This window comes from Setaria viridis, chromosome 4 (genome assembly GCF_005286985.2).
Source record: "Setaria viridis chromosome 4, Setaria_viridis_v4.0, whole genome shotgun sequence".
NCBI lineage: Eukaryota > Viridiplantae > Streptophyta > Magnoliopsida > Poales > Poaceae > Setaria > Setaria viridis.
In genome coordinates, this window is record NC_048266.2 from 34,042,987 (window position 1) to 34,062,051 (window position 19,065).

General features: G+C 44.9%; 1 long non-coding RNA gene across 1 annotated transcript; it reads right to left on the reverse strand.

The window, feature by feature from the left end:
• Positions 1–14,062: 14,062 nt before the first annotated feature.
• On the reverse strand, positions 14,063–17,006 carry LOC117852021 (uncharacterized). The gene is made up of 3 exons (XR_004639710.2): positions 16,265–17,006; positions 14,482–16,013; positions 14,063–14,326 (listed from the first exon to the last, which is right to left on the reverse strand). It is a non-coding gene; the product is annotated as an uncharacterized lncRNA (long non-coding RNA).
• Between the last annotated feature and the right edge of the window lie 2,059 nt (positions 17,007–19,065).

Sequence of the window (19,065 nt, forward strand, 5' to 3'; positions counted from 1 at the left end):
ACCCGATTTTTTGGGTACCTGAAAAATTGGGTATTTTTTATTTTGGGTGAAGTTCGGGTAGCTATTTTGAAAACCCGAATATTAAAATACCCGAACTACCCGACCCGAATTTCCCGAATTACCTGAATGCCCACCCTAATAACAATTTAGCCATTGGTCCTTCCTGAGTCCATCGCTGTCCACACCCAACCCATATGGAATAATATACATTGGTGGGAAAGTGAGCATTAGTCCCGGTTCGGTTGGAGAGACGCATAGGTCTTGAAAATCCAACCGGGACTAATCTTTCGAGAGTAAAGGTCCCCCTCTTTAGTCCAAAGGTTCCAAACAATAAAAAAGTGGGCCACCACCGTCCGCCTGCTCGCGCCACGGCCCCCTTGCAGCTCCGCCTCGACCACCGTACCACCGAGCTCTAACTCCACCACAAAAGTAATCAAAACAATTAACACTTCACAAATTGAAGCAAGAGACATGCTCATCTTACATGAACATCACACAATTGAGAACACACAACCAATCAATTCGCACAAGGTTTTGATTCACAACACATGAGTTCAATTTGATTCGCAACACAACACATTCACAAATGAATCATTCATAAACAAATTATGCACTACCACTCACAAAGGAAACATTCACCGGCTTCTCGTATCCACAAGCTCCCCCGCTTGCCATCTCGCCCGCACGCGCACCGGCGGCGGCCAGGGGCTGGCCGGGGAGGGCTCGTGCACCTATGTGGGGCCGGTAGGCCATGCGCCGGTGGCGGCCAGCGCCCTGGGGCCCGGCCATAGAGGCCCCGCGCGTTGGCAGCTAGGAAGGCCCGCGCACCGGTAGCAGCCAGTGGAGGGAGGAGAGAGTAGGAGAGGGAGGAGAGGAAGCGGTAGAGGGAGAGAGAGGCCGGTGGTGGGTAAAGGATAAAGTAGTGGGGAGAGAGATAAGGCTGGTGGGGTGATAAAGGCCGCTAGGCCGGTGCGAAGAGAGAGTCCATCGGGGGAATAAATAAAAGAGGGATATAGTCCCGGTTGTTGGTTTCAACCAGGACTAAAGATTGCCATTTAGTCCCAGAAACCACCAATCGGGACTAAATGAGTGGCCTTTAGTCCCGGTTAGTGTTACCAACCGGGACTAAATGCCCCACTAGATTTCCTCGTTATTCCTAACCATTACAACTGGGACTAAAGAGGCTTTTTAGTCCCGGTTGATATTATTAATTGGGACTAAAGAGTCCCTGTCGAAGCTGGTTTTTGGACCCAGGAATAAAGCTCCTTTTGTAGTAGGATGAGCTCACCACCAACGTTGTCGGAGAAGAGACTGAAGCTCAAAGAACTCGACAACGAGCAAGAAACACCGCAAGAGTAGAGCGTCACCGCCGCCTTGCAGCAAACCTACCAATCCAAAACCTGGATAATGCTTTTGAATTAGTTCAAACGCGTCATCATCGTACTCCTCTAGCCATCATCGCGTCTATTGATCTCATCACCCGCGTGATGCCTCAGAACAAGTACACTAGATAGTTGGTCCAATTGGCGGAACTCCATACGAACAACTCGATCAACAGAATCCGATATAGTCAGTTCAACGCCCCCCATCCTAGCGTAGCCAACATGGCAGCAGCCATAGAGGCCCTCCATCCAGACCAAGCCAAGCTGGAGCTGAAGGTAGTCGAACAGGACCCTCGGGAGGCTGTGGCCACCGTGGGGCTAACCTAGAACCCAAACACCCAGCAGAAGACCTCCGCAACAAGATCAATGCCAGTCGCGACGCCCATACCATTATCAACAGACGGCGCCACGAGCGTGAGCAATAAGTTGAACACCCAAGAGATGATTCTGACGGGTTCCCCGCCTTCTCAATACATGTGAGGAGGACAATTCTACCTGAAAAATTCAAACCTCCGGGTATCACCAAGTACGATAGCAAGCAGGACCCAGTCCAATGGCTATGATGCTACTCGCTGTCAGTACAAGTAGCTGGGGGAAATGATGACACCAAAATCATCTACTTCCCCATCTGCATGGAGGCAGTGCCACTCACATGGCTCAAATCATTGGATAAAAACTCCATCAACTTGTGGAAGAACCTCAAGGTAGTGTTCACTAACAACTACGCAGGGGCAATGCAACATCCTGGCAACAGGATCGACTTGTCTCAAGTTAAACAACAAGAAGGCGAGACCCTGCGGAGCTACTTACATTGCTTCTTTGACTAGAAGGCCACAATCGTGGACATCATGGAGCGCGACGTTATAGACTACTTCCAAAATGGCCTCCATGTTCCAGGACTTCAGTAGAAGACGCTCCGCTGATGTCAAATATCTCAAGATCATGGTACAAGCGTGGGTAGATGAAGAAGACAGGGAGATTGAAAGGTTCGAGTCCAATCACAACAAGGGCCATCACAACAACAATCAAAACAATGGCCAATGCAATGATAAGAACCGCAACGATTACCCCAACAATGGCAACCGAAATAACTACTCGGGAAGTCACAACCGCAAGCGAAAGCCAGACAATACTGTCGCAACAATGTCACAGTCGTCCAACAAAGGTGGAGGCAAGAATCAAGATAAGCCCTCGTTCAACGAGCTTCTGAAGAAACAATGCCCATGGCATCCATACCACAAGTACTCTGCGATAGACTGTTTTAGTCTACGCAGAGTCATGAAGGACCTCCCAGAGCCATCTGGCATAAAAAACAAGGCAAGGCCAAGGAAGATGAAGACGATGGTGACAATGGCATGTTCCAGAACCCATCCAACACCATCAACGTCATCTTCGGCGGAACACCGAGTACTGCTACTAAGCGGACCAGAAGCTCGCCCTTCGAGAGATAATGTCCATTGAATCTGCAATGTCAACGTTCCTCAAATGGTCCGAGGTCCAATTACCTTCTCCAGGAAGGACCAATGGACTAGTTTCTCAGACCCAGGACGGTATTCCCTCATCCTGGACCCAGTTATCGCTGGCTGTAGACTTACTAAAGTACTCATCGATGGCAGTAGCGGTCTCAACGTACTGTTTGCCAAGACACTAAACAAGATGGGTCTCGACATCACCGATATGCTCACCCCAATGAACTCTCTATTCTATGGGATCGTCCCAGGCAACGTGGTTGTACCCCTCGGATAGGTGGTTTTGCCACTTACCTTTGAGACCAAAGAACACTACTGGACAGAATACATCCGGTTTGAGGTAGCGGACTTCGAAACATCGTACCATGCCATCCTCAGAAGACCAGCATTAGCCAAATTCATGGCCATTCCACACTATGTGTACTTGGTACTCAAGATGCCTGGATCCAAGGGAGTACTCTTCCTGCGCGGAGATTTGAAGAGGTCGTACGACTGCGACACAAAAGCCGTTGAGCTAACAGCAACTACCCAAGTATCAAACTCGATGATGCAAGTCTTCGGCACATCCAAGAAGCTATCCCTATCAGAACTTGAAATTCCAGAAAAGAAGTCGGGGGCAACAAGGTCAAGCCAGCAAGTGAAGTATACGTTACAGCCATTGACCTTGAAACTGGTGATAGCTCCAAAACAACCCTAATCGGCACAGGGCTGGATCCTAAATAGGAAAGCGCGCACGTCAGCTTCCTCTGAGCCAACCGAGGGCGATCTGTGGCGTCGCCGTTGAGCCATTCGCGCGATGCCACGTGGTCTCGTGGATCGGCGCACTCTGGACATGGACCGAATCTAATAGCTTATATAAAATCAAGTGCAAGCACTTGACACAAGTGAAGTGGTGGCGCAGTGTCTCGGGTTCGAACCCTCTCCGCGTCGCTTTTTTTTATCAAATTTCTGTGGGCGCGGCTGGTGACTTGGTGACAGCGGCCGGTGACCTAGTGTTGGGCCCCTTGTGATCGCCACGCAAGCAACAGGCAATAGAAATGTGTCTAAAAATCCTAAATATCAAGAAGATGCACAAAACAGAAATCCATGGAATTAACTATTTTGCCCCTATGGAAAAGCTTACCAATGCTAACCTTTCTTGACCATACCCAAGCTGACCAAACCCATTCCCCACTTTTCCCCACTCTCTCATGCTTTCTCCAAGTCCCACATGAAACCCTAGTTCAAGCGGTGGCGGCAGTGGCGACGATGACGACCAAAGGAATCAAGAAATCACCGCAGAAATCCATCCAAACCAAAGGGGAGACGTAGAATAGGGTAGACAATAGTGGATTTGCTCGATCTGGGTCACGCAGACTTTGTGGCCTTGATTGTTTGAGGGATTGGCGGATGGCGGATTTGCTTGCAAAATCACAATGGCGGGGTTGGACGGACGAGCTGCGTGGCTTCTAGATGGGTAAGTGTTTCCTTTCCCTTCTCCTACTCGATTGGCAAGCATTTCACAAGGTTGTGGTAGATGTTACGTTTTTGTATTTGGTAGGATGTGGTTTAATAGTTTTGTGTTCATATGTAGGATGGACCCAAAAACAAGCTACTATTTAGAAATAAGGATTATTGGAATCAATACCATATTTTCCTGGTATGGCGGTGACATAGTTGTTGACTCTGCCACGACAAATTACAAAGATCTAGTTACTAAAATTGTGGACGAGTACCCATGTAGCTATGGTGATGTAGTGAAATTGTTTTACTATTGTGCTGACACAAAGTCCAACATCCAAGTCAATTCTAACCAAGACTTAGTTGACATGTTTGCTAAGCATGTCAGTAGCAAGACCTGTTTTGTGTCCATTGCTTATCATCCTCCTAGTTGTGAAGCACCAGCTGATAGAGTCGGAGTGCCCGATCTTTCGGTGAGTGGAGATAAATTCGACTTGGTGGAAGTAGACCCTCATGATCCGACTACGACGAGCGAACCCGAAGCGCCAATGCAATCGCTGAACCAACTCCCGATGGTTACCAACCTCGCCGGTGCGAGATCAGCCTGATCACGAAGATCGATTCCTGTCCGCAATCGAAGAACGAACAAGAAAAAGAGGTGAGCAATCTAAATATCACTCGAAGGTGGAGTTCTGAATCAACAAGGACAGCGCGTATTTGCGCGTGTTCAAGAGTAGCTAAAGCTAGATGTAAAACAAAACTCAAGTCGTAAACAAAAAGGACTCGGACTAAATAAAGGGGGCGCAGCCCCTGGAGTCCGAAGGGGTCACGCGCGCCCAACCCTAGGCGCCCCACCTGGGCTGCCTTGTTGGGCCATCTTCTTATTCCGATGGGCCTTCGTTCCTTAACACCATGATGAAGTTTAATTCTCTCGCACGGGCCCGAGTGATTGGCCCAACTGGATGATCAACTGTAGGCGCCTGAGGTGGAGGAGCAACTGGAGGCGCCTGAGGTGCTGCTGGTGTAGATGTACTTGTGGTGTCCTCATCATCCTCCCCTTCTTGAACTGAAGTCGTCCTCGACGGCAACTCCTCATCTTCGCCCACATACGGTTTCAAATCTGCAACATTAAAACTCGTGGAAACACCAAACTCCGCAGGCAGGTCAAGGATATAAGCATTATCATTAATCTTGGTTAGCACTTTAAAAGGACCAGCAGCACGTGGCATCAATTTAGAACGACGTAAGGTAGGAAAACGATCCTTTCTCAAATGCAACCAAACTAGATCACCCGGTGCAAAAGTAACATGTTTTCTCCCTTTACTACCCGCAACCTGATATTTAGCATTAGCAGCAGCAATGTTTTGTTGAGTTTGCTCATGCAAGCTAATCATTTGATCAACATGTGCAGCGGCATCTATGTGTGGGGCGTCCTCGGCATCAAGTGCAAACAAATCAATAGGCGCCCGAGGAATATAACCATAAACAACTTGAAAAGGACACATCTTTGTAGAAGAATGCGTTGCATGATTATAAGCAAACTCAACATGAGGCAAGCAATCTTCCCAACATTTCAAGTGTTTATCTAAAACAGCCCTAAGCATCGTGGACAAGGTTCGATTAACCACCTCAGTTTGTCCATCAGTCTGAGGGTGACAAGTGGTGCTAAACAGCAATTTAGTTCCCATTTTATTCCACAGTGATCTCCAAAAATGACTGAGAAACTTAGCATCACGATCAGAGACTATTGTATTTGGAATACCATGCAAACAAATAATCTCGCGAAAGAACAATTCAGCAACATTGCTAGCATCATCAGTCTTATGACAAGGTATAAAATGAGCCATTTTAGAGAAACGATCAACAACCACAAAAATACTGTCCCTCCCCTTCTTAGTTCTAGGCAATCCCAAAATAAAGTCCATAGAAATATCAAGCCAGGGAGAAGTAGGAACAGGCAAAGGTATGTACAAACCATGGTTGTTCAATCGTGACTTAGCTTTCTGGCAAGTAGTGCAACGTGCAACAAGGCGCTCAACATCAGTGCCCATCCGGGGCCAAAAGAAGTGGGCAGCCAGCACTTCATGCGTCTTGTAGACGCCAAAGTGCCCCATGAGACCGCCGCCATGCGCTTCCTGTAACAACAAACGACGAACCGAGCTAGCTGGAACACACAGCTTGTTAGCGCGAAACAGGAACCCGTCCTGTATGTGAAATTTGCCCCATGGTCTGCCATGAATACAGTGGGCAAAAGCATCTTTAAAATCAGCATCATCCACATATTGATCCTTCACAGTTTGCAAGCCAAAGATTTTAAAATCTAACTGTGACAGCATGGTATAGCGACGAGACAAAGCATCAGCAATGACATTTTCCTTCCCGCTCTTGTGTTTAATAATGTAAGGGAAAGACTCAATGAATTCTACCCATTTAGCATGACGACGGTTCAGGTTTGTTTGGGTACGAATATGTTTTAAAGCCTCATGATCAGAATGAATTATAAACTCGCGATGCCAAAGGTAGTGCTGCCAAGTATGCAAAGTGCACACTAAAGCATAAAGCTCCTTATCATAAGTAGAATAATTCAAGCTAGCACCACTTAATTTCTCGCTAAAGTAAGCAACAGGTTTTCCTTCTTGTAACAAAACAGCACCAAGCCCAATACCGCTAGCATCGCATTTAAGCTCAAACACTTTAGTAAAATCAGGCAACTGCAAGAGAGGAGCATTGGTTAACTTATCTTTCAAGGTGTTGAACGCAACCTCTTGCGAATCACTCCAAGCAAAGGGAACATCCTTCTTTGTAAGCTCATGTAGAGGCGCTGCAATGGAGCTAAAATCACGAACAAACCGGCGGTAGAAACCTGCAAGGCCAAGAAAGCTTCGAATTTGTGTGACCGTCGTCGGTGTAGGCCACTCCCGAATGGCATCAATCTTGCTGCTATCCACCTCAATGCCCTGTGGAGTAACAACATAGCCAAGAAACGAGACACGTTGTGTGCAAAACATGCATTTTTCAAGGTTAGCAAATAAATGGGCCGCACGCAACGCATCAAAAACAGCACGCAAATGTTCTAAATGCTCTTCCATAGACTTGCTGTAAATGAGGATATCATCAAAATAGACAACTACAAACAATCCTATGAAGGGCCGCAGAACTTCATTCATCAAATGCATAAATGTGCTGGGCGCATTAGTCAAACCAAACGGCATAACCAACCATTCATATAACCCAAATTTCGTTTTAAAAGCCGTTTTCCATTCATCACCTAACTTCATGCGAATCTGATGGTAGCCACTACGCAAATCAATCTTAGTGAAAATAATGGCACCACTAAGCTCATCTAGCATATCATCAAGGCGTGGTATAGGGTATCGGTAGCGAATGGTAATGTTATTAATAGCACGACAGTCTACACACATATGCCATGAGCCATCTTTCTTTGGAACAAGTAACACGGGAACGGAGCAAGGGCTAAGAGACTCACGAATATAACCCTTGTCAAGCAACGCCTGTACCTGGCGCTGGATTTCCTTCGTCTCATCTGGATTTGTACGGTACGGTGCGCGGTTCGGAAGCTGTGTGCCGGGAATGAGGTCGATCTGGTGCTCAATGCCACGAAGTGGTGGGAGTCCTGGTGGCAAATCTTTTGGAAAGACATCAGCGTGCTCCTGCAAAATGTTAGCAACCACAGGGGGAATATCCAAAGATGGTGCATCATCAAGTGAAACGAGCACACTAGAGCATATAAGGGCATAGCATGGCAAAGGAGCATCGCGTAACTCATCAAAATCAGCACATGTGGCAAGCAAAACAGGAGCATTCAACTTGATTTCAGAATTAATAGATGTCGATGGTTCAAGTTGTTTAGCAGTTTTAGCAGCTCTAGCAAGATCATCTTTAAGAATTTGTTCAGGTGTCATTGGATGTATAATTATTTTCTGACCCTTAAACATGAAAGAATAGTGATTTGAACGACCATGATGCAAGCTATCAGTATCATATTGCCAAGGTCGCCCAAGTAACAGAGAGCATGCTTCCATGGGAATAACATCACAATCGACAAAATCAGAATAAGCACCCATGGAGAAAGGAACACGGACTGATCGAGTAATTCTAATTTTCCCACCATCATTAAGACATTGAATGTGATATGGATGCGGATGCTTACGAGTGGGTAAAGACAACTTTTCAACCAGCGTGGTACTCGCCAAATTGTTGCAACTGCCGCTGTCGATGATGATGCGAATCGACCGCTCCTGCACAACGCCCTTGGTATGGAAAAGAGTGTGTCGCTGATTCTTCTCGGACGGGGCGACCTGTGTACTAAGAACACGCTGCACAACAAGACTTTCATACCTATCGGCGTCGCCCGGGTTGACATGTACCTCCATAGCTGCATGGTCAATGGCAAGCATCGCATGTCGAGTATCTTCAGAATCACTAGCGGAAGAGTACTCACCATCGTCACGAAGAAGCAAAGTGTGCTTGTTCGGACAGTCCCGAATCACATGGCCAAATCCTTTGCAACGATGACACTGAATATCCCGTGTACGGCCTGTGGGAGGGGCGGCGCCTGTGGAAGGGGCAGCGCTGGCAGGTTTGGCCGTTCGCTCGCGCGGTGTAGTGGTGGGCGTGGGTGGCGCAGGGAGAGCGGGTGCGGAGTTGGATGTCGAGCTTCTTCCTGCAAAAGAGTTAGAATATGTCTTCGAGCGGCGTCCCTGCACTTCACGTTCAGCTTTGCAAGCATATTCAAATAATGTTGTCATATCTGTGTAGTCCTTATAATCAAGTATATCCTGAATTTCGCGGTTCAAACCACCACGAAAACGTGCCATAGCAGCGTCGTTTTCCTCCAATAACCCACAACGAATCATGCCTATTTGTAATTCCTGGAAATATTCCTCAACAGATTTGGAACCTTGCTGAAAACGTTGCATTTTATTAAGCAAATCGCGAGCATAATAAGAAGGCACAAATCTGTGGCGCATAGCAGTTTTTAATTTCTCCCAAGTGGTTGGAATGGTATTGGGATGTTTGTGTTTATATTCACGCCACCAAATTAAAGCAAAATCAGTAAATTCACTAATAGCAGCTTTAACTTGAGAATTAGCAAGAATATCATGGCATGAAAATTTCTGTTCAACTTCTAATTCCCAATCAAGATATGCAGCAGGATCATATTTGCCATTAAAAGGTGGAATTTTAAATTTAATCTTGGAAAAGGAATCATTACCACCGGGACGGCGTGGCACGCGGTGGGCACGGCCTCGGCGGTCGCCATCGTCCTGGTCCGAGTCACCACCATAACCCTGCTGCAACTCTGCGACTGTTGTGTGCAATGCATCGAGTCGTGCCACAACTGAGTCGAGTGTGGCCTTAGCGGCCGTCTGCGCAAGGTCGAGCTGATCACACCGCTCGGTCGTCGAGGAGATCATCGAGTCCAGCCGTTCATGAATTGTCTGAATGTCGGTGACAAGCCCTTCAACTTGCGCCCGTATGCCCTGCATCTGGTTAGCCCCCGCGTCGACATCATCTGCCATGGTTAGCGCAAATACAAGAACAAAAGCGACGACAAAACAGGGGTGTAACGGCTCACAAGGCGCTCACACTAGTGCTGTTATCAAATTCTTATCCGTTCTTACCACGCACACAGGGGCGAACTGCAACCAACCGGTGGAACTCGCGAAAGATTGGAGGAGCGATTGCTAGGAGAAACAAAATATGCTCGTCGTAGAACTATGTGGAGTTCTGGGAAGGCTGCACTCAAATGAAGGATTAGCACAATCAAACAATAATGCAAAGTTGAATTATAGTGCCAAACACGTAACAAGAGTTGCTGGTAACAAGGGAAAGCGAAAGAACAGAGGCAAAGGTGGAGAGGGCGCACCTCTTTTGTTTTTTTTTTCTATTTTTTTTTTCACAGAGGGTGCCCCAAAACTGATAATATGAACACAGAGGATCTCAAACAGCAAATTGTGGCACACACTTTTTCCGAATGTACAGGGGTATTCCGGTAAAAAAAAGATCAATCCTTTTGCATAGAGGATCGTAACATTGGTGTCATGGTCTTCAATCGCATTATTATATGATATTTGTTTGATGGCAATATGGCAATACCTTCTGTGTATTGGTGCCATTGTTCGAAACTTGCAGGTTCATACGTGGCAGGTATCACGATGATGTGGTATTTAGCAACTGAAAGTACAAGACAATGCACATCTTTAAAGATTGTTTCCTTATGGCTTATAGATGGAAAGTATTTTCAAACGGACTAAATACAAAAAAAAACTACTAGGGGCTAACGAGGAACGAAAGACCACTTAGAAATGATAGCATGCATAACAAATGGCACAGGTCGCCTTTACTAATTAACAGTTACATTTGGAGATGAAACAATGGAGAAGATATTAGAATAAAGTTATTGGAGGAATTAATTTGGTGATTATTAGATGGAAAATGTGAACACTGTCTATCCCATTATATGAGAAAAAAATGCCGAAAGGAGTGGCCACCTTTTACAAGATGGCACAGTATTCGAGAGAGAGAATGAGCATCAATGCTAAACGCGTTGGGCTTGGATTATCAGGTAGGTTATAATAACCTTTTAATCATAGATATGCTTAGCCACTGCGAAACTCTTGTGAATTTAGGTTTGAATTATAGCGTAGCCGTCTCTTTAACAAAATCTACCTAAATTGTACATATGGTGATCCCCATCACTGGGGATCTATGGACCGCCGGATCACTCCTTATGAGCCAATCCTGTTCACACCACACGGGGTGCATTCAACTAATTTGCACCCATATTGTCCAAGAATCTAAAACATAATGATAAATAAATACAGATATATACTTTAACTGAAGACAATATTGATAAAAAGGAATGGCAATCGACAACTCTTGAAGTGTTTGAGGCAATTCTGCACAAGCCACTACAAAGATAAAAAAAAATGCATATCTACTACGGGAAAACATGTGGTGCCTACTCGGCCATTGAGTCATTTTTCCACCTCAGTGCCACTGTCAAGTACATTTGGTTGAACCGCTGTTTGGACCCACCTGCAACAGAAATCCATGGAATTAACTATTTTGCCCCTATGGAAAAGCTTACCAATGCTAACCTTTCTTGACCATACCCAAGCTGACCAAACCCATTCCCCACTTTTCCCCACTCTCTCATGCTTTCTCCAAGTCCCACATGAAACCCTAGTTCAAGCGGTGGCGGCAGTGGCGACGATGACGACCAAAGGAATCGAGAAATCACCGCAGAAATCCATCCAAACCAAAGGGGAGACGTAGAATAGGGTAGACAATAGTGGATTTGCTCGATCTGGGTCACGCAGACTTTGTGGCCTTGATTGTTTGAGGGATTGGCGGATGGCGGATTTGCTTGCAAAATCACAATGGCGGGGTTGGACGGACGAGCTGCGTGGCTTCTAGATGGGTAAGTGTTTCCTTTCCCTTCTCCTACTCGATTGGCAAGCATTTCACAAGGTTGTGGTAGATGTTACGTTTTTGTATTTGGTAGGATGTGGTTTAATAGTTTTGTGTTCATATGTAGGATGGACCCAAAAACAAGCTACTATTTAGAAATAAGGATTATTGGAATCAATACCATATTTTCCTGGTATGGCGGTGACATAGTTGTTGACTCTGCCACGACAAATTACAAAGATCTAGTTACTAAAATTGTGGACGAGTACCCATGTAGCTATGGTGATGTAGTGAATTTTTTTTACTATTGTGCTGACACAAAGTCCAACATCCAAGTCAATTCTAACCAAGACTTAGTTGACATGTTTGCTAAGCATGTCAGTAGCAAGACCTGTTTTGTGTCCATTGCTTATCATCCTCCTAGTTGTGAAGCACCAGCTGATAGAGTCGGAGTGCCCGATCTTTCGGTGAGTGGAGATAAATTCGACTTGGTGGAAGTAGACCCTCACGATCCGACTACGACGAGCGAACCCGAAGCGCCAATGCAATCGCTGAACCAACTCCCGATGGTTACCAACCTCGCCGGTGCGAGATCAGCTTGATCACGAAGATCGATTCCTGTCCGCAATCGAAGAACGAACAAGAAAAAGAGGTGAGCAATCTAAATATCACTCGAAGGTGGAGTTCTGAATCAACAAGGACAGCGCGTATTTGCGCGTGTTCAAGAGTAGCTAAAGCTAGATGTAAAACAAAACTCAAGTCGTAAACAAAAAGGACTCGGACTAAATAAAGGGGGCGCAGCCCCTGGAGTCTGAAGGGGTCACGCGCGCCCAACCCTAGGCGCCCCACCTGGGCTGCCTTGTTGGGCCATCTTCTTATTCCGATGGGCCTTCGTTCCTTAACACCATGATGAAGTTTAATTCTCTCGCACGGGCCCGAGTGATTGGCCCAACTGGATGATCAACTGTAGGCGCCTGAGGTGGAGGAGCAACTGGAGGCGCCTGAGGTGCTGCTGGTGTAGATGTACTTGTGATGTCCTCATCACCAGCCATACCACTTTGGGATGACAAAAGTGGTGAATCAGTTGAGAAGAAAGAAGCTGAGAAGAAGAGAGGAGGACAAAAGAAGAAACTGGTTGAAAAGAATAAGAATGTGGGAATTCCATATGCCCTTGGTGGTCCTGCTATGAGAACAAGAAGCAAGGTTCACACTTCCTCTTCTAGCCCTGCAATGGGAAGAAGCAAGGTTCACACTTCCTCTTCTAGCCCTGCAATGGGAACTAGAAGCAAGAGAAATCTTAACGTGCCATGAACTTTTTGGCTATTCTTAATATTTTTGTTACTTGTAATGTGGAGATGTTGAGGTCTGGATGACCAAAACTGTAATTTGGTCTGGTTGACCAATATTTTGTGACATTATTGGACCTTGTGTGCACCTGTTAGGGTGAACCTATTCTTCTACTTGTGTTTGGCTGGTACTTTGTGATGTGTTATCAATGCTGGTACTTCTAGCATGAAAGATTGCAACATATATGAGCCGACTGCTACTACCATGGATCCATGATTTGCCTACACCAAGTACTGCAGACAAGCAAGCTGCAGACACACACAAGATTCTCTCCATTTTAGGTGCTCGACAACTCTTTCTTCAAGCACGCCCTATGCACAGTGTTTCGCGGGGGGGGGGGGGGGGGGGGGGGGGGGGGGGGGGGGGGGGGGGGGGCTGTTGGTGCTTTCATGTTGTGTGTGTTGGTAACCTTTCCACCACATAAATTTATAGATATCTGTAGTATGATTTGTCTATTTAATTTTTGAGATGTATGTTAATGAATTGAGAAAAGCAATGCGATGATATCTATGTGAAAAATGAACAGCTCAACGCCTCAACTATATTAATCCCGAATGCCAAGAAGTTAAGTTCCGTTGCTGCAAAAAGAAAACAAAAAAAAAAGAATGACAAGCATTTGAGGTGACGAGAGGGAGCAAGAGGCGTAGTGTTGGTCTCTGTTGACAACATTTGCAAGTTGCAAGGATGTAACGAACTGTACTTAGCAAAGGCTCATGGTGCTGGACTTAGCCAAGGAAGTCATGGTTATATGGCAAGAAATATAATTAGATCAGGTTATACAAGGTTATGTCACAAACACGTGCTGAGCTTACTGGCAAAGTAATTTATACAAGGTTACAAAGAATTTTCCTTTTTTATATGCAAATAAATTGTTTTCTCTTAACTTTCAAGATGTATTAACCAGCATAGAAGTCATGTTCAAGGTACTTTTGTCTTGTGAATATTGCAGCTTCAGAAATAAAATTCAAAGTTGGCAAGGACAACAGGTTGAAGTTTCGTATTCACGTTTGCTTCATTCATAAAGTAGAAATTAATCCAGTACGCAACAACACTAGCCGGCATAATTTTCAAATTGATAGTATGCATCTCTAAGGGGATATTCAGAGCTAATTTTTAATGACATTCAGTTGAGTACTGGTGTTCTCTCTCAGAGCTTGTTGTCTGAAAATTTGTAAATATGAAAATTGTATAGGAGTACATGCATGTTGCTTGGTTTCTCCACTGTTTGCAATTGCATGGCTTAGTGTAGACCTGCCAATGTAATCAACTGATCAGACCTTACTTGCTATTCTTGGAAGCTTAAGAGAAACAGAGGAAAGTTTATAGCACAGGAGTCAGGACTCGTGAATTTGCTCATATAGGTAAACGACCAGTGTAGTGCCGAGTATTGAGTGCAATTAGCATACCTAGAGTGACCTCCAAATTCACATTGATATCTAAGCAGAAAGCACGGCTCCTAGCTGTTGCCCCATACTATATGGCTGTGAACACTGTTAGAATTCAGCAGCAAATTTAGGAGAAAACAAGGAACCGAAAAATAAAACCTCATACGTTTAGCAGGACAATACATTTGCAGAACAATTGATGGCACTATTGAAGAGGACATGAGATGTTTGTGAGTTACAAAGAACCTTTGTAGAAGAGCAGTTAAATTAGCAAAGCCTGAACTTACCTGAAAAGTGTCCATTCTGCTGCCCATTGACTTTAAAACAACAAACTGCAAGTGCAAGGGGAAGACAAGAGCTAGAATTGGAGAAGTTTTTTATGGCAAGACCCAGCATTAGATCATCATATCGCGAACCACATATATCCTACATGACAGCAAATTGTTTGTTTCTTAATAAAAATTAAGGAAATTCTATTGTAATTTACAATATCAAATTGAAGAATGTAAAGGTCTGGGTAGTGCACATTGACTAAAAAAATCCGAGATAAGAGAAAACGAGAGGAGGGGTGTTGAAAGCATCGTTGACAAAGTATTACAAATGAAACACCTTTGCAAACAGCAGTTACGGTATGCCACGAACGCCAGGTGGAGGGAGACAGGATTATATAAATCCACATACCGATCATGTCTAAGAATGGTGGACAACTGGTAAAATCAGTCACGTTTTACAATACATTAATGCTAAAAAAAACTATTTTCAGCAATTATGGGTTCAAATAGTATCATTGTACAGCACAAATTCTGTTAGTCCTAGCAAATGAAAGCTGAGAATCTAATTAGAAGTGAATTAATTTATAATCTGCAGAGGCAATAGAAGAATATATCATTTTTTATAAAGTGAAAGAACATTGTCAACCTCTAACCACAATGAATTTATCATAAATAAGAAAGATGAGAATGCATGAGAAAGGACACTAACAAACCATGATATAGTATTGTTTATCCAACCTTGCTTCAGTTATGGTGCGTTACCTGAGAGAGAGAATCTCATGAAGTTGAACCCGTTTTTTATCCCAAATAAGATAATCAAACTTCATGTCCAAACGCCAAGTATATAAAGAGAACCTGAAAAGTACATGAATCTCTTCCACACCAGTAGTGTACACAAATGAACTATCTGGGCACAAAACCTGTATGGTTCATATGCAATATTCAAAAACGGATTGCATATGTATCTCACTACAAAAGGTTTTGATGTTGGCAGACTATGCGATATGATTCTAAATACTAAATATGCTTTATATATAATTACATATCAGCGCTCACCTTGATGCCTATTGAAGTAAACCGACATGCTTCAACAAAACTACTGCCTAGTGCAAAATTCATTCCCGAGATTCCATTTGAACATCCAGACCAATGGAATAGGAAAGCAAATGCATACGAATCACAGCAAGTAGGGGAAATCCCTGAAAAAAGAACCCTTACCTTGATGGCGATGATTTGTGTGATCCATCGAACACATGGTCCTGGTTGCCACATAGAAGATCACTGCAACGAAAAAAAAAGATGTTCCAAATTTATAGTTAGAACACAGCTTGGTTTAGAATGATGTGTCATGCTTGGCCATATTCTGAAAATAAATCAGAGTTTGAACATCCTTGATGGTTTTGTTTAAGAAAGTAATGCATGCAGGATACATGGCCAGCCAGTATATTGAATTATTAACCTTGATAATAGAGGTAATGTGTTCTGATAGTTTTGTCTTTCCAAAAACAAAGCCAACACAGTGAGAGTTGAACCTGAGCAAGGGGAAGACCACAATATTGAAGGATCCAGAGTGGCAGCCTGTGTGCAGTTGAATGTCAACAAATTGTGACTGAAGTCCAAAAATCCCTGATTATAGAATAATACCATGTCGTTGTATGTAGTACCACCAATTCTGGGAGAGGGTCAGCTGCTCCTTACACTGCTCCTGCTTACTTTCAGCAAGAGGCAACACTACTTGACACAGCAGTAAAATGACCCACATATAAGATGGATACAAACCAGTACATCTCTCATTGTTTTCTTTAACTAATCAATATATACAAAATAGCTAGCTAAAGGTGCAGGTAAATGGACGGAGAACATAACTGAATTTATTGCTAGTATATCACAAATCACAATGTAATTTCAGGCACAAAGGCTGACTCAATCACCCTGCAATCCACCAAAATGAAATTCTGATTCACCAAACCGAACTATAGGCCCTCCAAATCGATATACGAATGCATCGAATCAGCCAAGCAATCACTAATAAAGGAATCCATGATGTAGGAAGGTAATTACCAGTCACCGGTGCTTGAAGAATGGTGTGCTTCGCATTGCAATTTGCTGCCGGAGAACGAGGGTCCCCACACCACACCAGAGGCAGGCGTCGTCGTGACTCGGCATGTTGCAAACCTTGAGGCCTGGGACAGCAGCAGGAGGGGAGAGCGCTGGGGCTGGGGCAGGACGCCACCGGAGGGACGGCGCATGGCCGGAAGGAGATGCCACGGTGGGTTGAAGACTTACTCGAGGACGAGCAAGATTTAATCACGAGGGATTGTTGGCGCTCACTATTGATACACTTTTACCCACTTTATCTTCAATAATGACATAATTAAATAACTAAACTATTGAATACATCTAATAAACTGGTTATTTTTACATATGCAACAATTTTGGAGGATGTTGTGTTTTTGCAGAAAATTAGGTTTAAAAATATTATTTTGGATAAAGTACTGAATGAGCATCGAACCAGAAGAAGATGAAGGTTAAAGGGCTCAGGAAAGGGCTAGGCTGATCGGCCTAGAGGAGCCTAGGCTGATCGGCTTGGCACCCCCTGGCACCCATCTTTAGCAAGCAACCCTCCAACATTGCTTAGGGGCTAAGTTTATTAAGATATGGTAAGGATCAGCTCGGGATCAAAGTGGAATGGAGATGATCAAGCAGAGATTTGGAAAGTCATTGAAGATCAATCTCATCCCGAAGGAACCGACGTGGCAGGCCCACATGCAAGTGAAAAGAAGATTCCAGAGTACCTGAGGAGACTTGGAGACGAAGCAGAACGTGAGGGCCTAAAAGGTAGGCAAAGGGCGATAAGCCTGAACCCTCCCAGGTCAATTAGCCTGGGGGTTTCCTTCGCCCCCTCACCTTCCAATTTTTGCCACGTGCTCTCTAGACTATAAATACCTCGAAAAATCCACCGAGCCCCATATCCAAGATAACGTACTCGACATGAAGCAGCAAAGAAGTAGAAGGAGCTTGAGGGACACCTCTCCAGAGAGCTGAGGGCTGTGCAATTGTCGGAGGTTAGCGTAGGCGAATCTCTGCCGGCGTGATCACCCTACGAGGAAGATCAACCTGGAGTTCTGGAGCTAGGAGTCATCAAAATCAAGGTAGGATCCCGGTGGTGATCATGTGATATACAATCATTCATGATGAAGTAATAGATGTGTTCATATTCTTAGCAATCTAAGGATCTCTTTTGATGGTTTTATGCTTTATCGAGTTTGCTTGCTTTTCAATCTATGAATCGATGATAGATTGCTTAAGATGTTCTTGTGGTCGTGGTGACCAGATTTGCATGTCTGATCTATCGATAAGTATGACATGTTCTTATGATCATGTCCTTAACCTGCTTGCGTTGATAGAGGTGATCGTGTCAGAATCTTTCTTGTGTAAGGTGGGGGGTTTCAGGATCCGGACCGAAGGTGTAGATTTAAAGATGCCTTTTACTAAGGTTTGCTATCCACGCTCAGAATTACAACATATACATAGTCTAGGTTACTCTAAATTGATCACATTTGCTCTATCTGTTATCTGTCTATACATGCTTAGTAGATTGGATCTGAATCTCTCATAAACACCAAGTTAATAATAACATTGCTAGTTGAAATAGATCTTGTGTTATAAGTTCCACGGATTGATAAACCTTGGGGAAGTACACTGAGGGAAGAGCTACAACTGATCCGTACGCTTGCGGTTCACAAATTGGCGTGCTAGCAGCCATCAACAACCGACCTCATGTGCGGCAGGAAGGCGCCGAGGTTGGCCCACCCCGTGTCCGGTAGGATGGCGTCGAGGTTGACCCACCCCGTGTACAGTGGGAACGGGCAGGGGAAGACTCCCGTGCAATGGACCTGCCCCTTTGCCGCGTCTGAGCACCAGACGTGTCTGAAGAATTCGCCTGTGTTTTTATTTGTCGCTTCGCCGGAGGCAGGTCAAGCACCTTTCCATTTCTCTTGCCACCATCTCAGCCCATCCGCAAGATCTTTCTCGAATCAAGTACCGCAATGATCTTAAAAATTTAACAAATCCCCCTTTAAATGACGAATACATGTGAAATCGAGGGGAGCGGCGGCGGATTGCAGTAGTGGCGGAGCTCGGCCGTGGCAACGGGCGGCTGCAGCAAGTGGTGGCGGCGGCGGCTAAACCCTACCAAGGGCGAGCACCGCAAGTGACCTTGCAGTAAATGGGGAATCGTGGGTCAGCAAGAGTGACACGGCGTTGGATATAAAGTCATAAAGGTATAGTGCGCACCCAGATAACAAGATGGGTAGGAGTTTCCTACCCAACC